The sequence below is a fragment of the Populus nigra genome, chromosome 2 (genome assembly GCF_951802175.1).
Source record: "Populus nigra chromosome 2, ddPopNigr1.1, whole genome shotgun sequence".
In the NCBI taxonomy this organism is placed as follows: Eukaryota; Viridiplantae; Streptophyta; class Magnoliopsida; order Malpighiales; family Salicaceae; genus Populus; species Populus nigra.
In genome coordinates, this window is record NC_084853.1 from 15,425,576 (window position 1) to 15,428,718 (window position 3,143).

Genomic DNA, 3,143 nt, shown 5'->3' on the forward strand with positions numbered 1-3,143 from the left:
AGCGCAGATTTGTGCGGCTGCAGGTTCGTCGGGGAAAATCGGCAGCGCAGATTTTTCGACGAGCATGGGCTGGACGATGGACTGTCCAGGCCAGGCAGGAAAATTTGTCGAGGGGACACGCTGACGAAACAGCGCTGGTTCAGGCACGGCGGGCAGTGTTGGAATCGGCAGCGCCGACGAAATCGGCAAAGTCGGCAGAATCGGCAGCGCAGATTTTTCGACGAACATGGGCTGGACGCTGGACTGGCCGGGCCATGCAGGAAAATTCATCGAGGGGACACGCTGACGAAACAGCGCTGGTTCAGGCACGGCGGGCAGTGGTGGAATCGGCAGCGCCGACGAAATCGGCAAAGTCGGCAGAATCGGCAGCGGGTGCTGGCGATGGGTCTGGACGGGCTGGATAGTCCAAGGCTCGACGAGAAAGACTGCTGGTTTAGACACTGGGGCAGTGGCAGCCCGCGGGACAGTGTCGGCAGATTCGGCAGCGCAGATTTGTGCGGCTGCAGGTTCGTCGGGGAAAATCGGCAGCGCAGATTTTGCGACGAACATGGGCTGGGCGATGGACTGTCCAGGCCAGGCAGGAAAATTTGTCGAGGGGACACGCTGACGAAACAGCGCTGGTTCAGGCACGGCGGGCAGTGTTGGAATCGGCAGCGCCGACGAAATCGGCAAAGTCGGCAGAATCGGCAGCGCAGATTTTTCGACGAACACGGGCTGGACGGTGGACTGTCCAGGCCAGGCAGGAAAATTCGTCGAGGGGACACGCTGACGAAACAGCGCTGGTTCAGACACGGTGGGCGCAGTGTTGGAATCGGCAGCGCCGAGAAAATCGGCAAAGTCGGCAGAATCGGCAGCAGGTGCTGGCGATGAGTCAGGACGGACTGGATAGTCCAAGGCTCGATGAGAAAGACCGCTGGTTTAGACACTGGGGCAGTGGCAGCCCGCGGGGCAGTGTCGGCAGATTCGGCAGCAGTGTCTGCCGATTCGGCAGCGTTGGCTTGTTGGCGCGGGGGGCCGATTCGAGTGGGGACTTGGGCAGCGGGCAGTGAAAGCAAGAGTTTCCCCGATGCTGCCGGGAAAAACGCTCCCCGGGATGGCCGGGTGAGATGACCCGGCGGCCCGCGACGGGTCATTCAATTCCATGCCCCGTCAACATAACTCCCGATGTACTGTTTGCTTTTTCGGAAGAAGAGATCCATCCCCCCATCCTCGGCCAGCCAAAAACGCTCCAATTAATGGCCGGGTGAGATGACCCGGAGGCCCGCGACGCGTCATTCAAATCACTGCCCTATCGGCTACAACTGCTGATGGGTGGGATTAGAGGCCTGCTGTCACAGTGTCAAATGTGCACGAGGTGCACGCTTTGGCTGGCTGGCCAAAACAAGGCCTGAGGGTGCTGGCAGCCATGCCATCAGTGCGAGAAATCGGCGGCGCAGATTTATGCGGCTGTAGGTTCGTCAAGGGAAAATCGGCAGCGAAGATTGTTGACGAACATGGGCTGGACGAGGGACTGTCCAAGCCTCGTCAGGAGGTAGGCTGACGAGAATTGGGGCTATCGCAGAATTCGGCAGCGTAGGCAGGAGCAGCCTGCACGCAGATGCGAATTCGGCAGCGCAGAGATTGGCAGCCTGCACGCATATGCGAATTCGGCAGCGTAGGCAGGGGCAGCCTGCACGCAGATGCGGATTCGGCAGCGCGCAGCAACTTGTGCAAGTCAGGGGCTCGACTTGGCACGATTGGAAACTTGGGCGAGGGACTGTCCGAGGCATGGGAAAAGAGCTCTAGGCGCTGGGACGCGCCAACGAAGGCACACTGCCTAGAATTCGGCAGCGATGGATTGCGGCAGCCTTGCATAGGCAGAAATGAATTCGGCAGGCAGCATGCAATGGTCTATGCGAGTCTTTGAGCTTGTGACTTGGCATGGACGTGGGACTTAGGTGATGGACCTTCTAAGTCAGCAGCTGACGCAGCAGAAACTGGCAGCTGGGGCTGGCAAGCAGACAGCCCGAAAATGGGGAAAGTGGCAGCTTCATGGGAGGCAGAACATGGGAGCATAACTTGGGTGCTGGCCGGGCCACTATGTCCTGAAAACATGGGATAATGGGTGTGAGGTAGTGCTCCACCATGTCCTGAAAACATGGGAGCGTGGGGGAGAGGTAGTGCTCCACTAGTTCCCGAAAATGGGGGATAATGGGGAGGAGCCTTTGCAGCTCCTTTGCTTGTCTATAAATACAAGATGCAGCTCTTGTGTGTGGGGGAGCATTCGGGTGAGGGTGTTCCCAAATGTAGAGAGCATTCGGGTGAGAGTGTTCCAAATGTAAAGAGCATTCGGGTGGGAATGTTCAAAATGTAAGGGCGTTCGGGTGGGGATGTCCAGCATGTAGGGGCATGCAAGAACACTAGTTAGAGGTAGCTTGTGTAGCATGTAATCTTTGTGCATAGCACACATACGGATTTGTGTATAGTTTCCTTTGTGTATGAGATTAATAAAGGTTGGGAAAGAGTTCCTGTAAAGCTTGTTGTGCACTATGATTCCTATTCTTGCTTGTGTATTCCGCTTGCTTAGTTACTAGGCAAACACGAGTGGGAGTGGCGAGGGAAGGCTGAGTCTAGTGAGGGACTAGGCTGCCGCACGGGTTGGATTTCGTTGCGAAAAATCACCCCCGTGACACCTGCCATGGTGGTGAGGGGCGGCGAGGACCGTGAAAGCTAGAGTTTTTCAGAGGCTGCCGGGAAAAAGGCCCCTCGGGTGGCGGGGTGCGAGGACCAGGCGCGTCATTCAATTCTCTTCCCTATCAACTTGGCTCCCGTTGGCGGGATTGGAGGCCTACTGTTTGTTACAGGGCTAAAATCGTCAGGGGAAGAGCTGACGAAACAATGCTGGTTTGGATGCAGGGGGTAGTGTTGGAATCGGCAGCGCGGACAAAATCGGCAAAGTCGACAAAAAAGACTGTTGGTCTGGACATCGGGGCAGCGGCAGCCATGCCGACAGGGGGGGAAATCGGCAGCGCAGATTTGTGCAGCTGCAGGTTCGTCGGGGAAATCGGCAGCGCAGATTTTTCGATGAACATGGGCTGGAAGATGGACTGTCCAGGCCAGGCAGGGAAATTCGTCAAGGGGACACGCTGACGAAACAGCGCTGG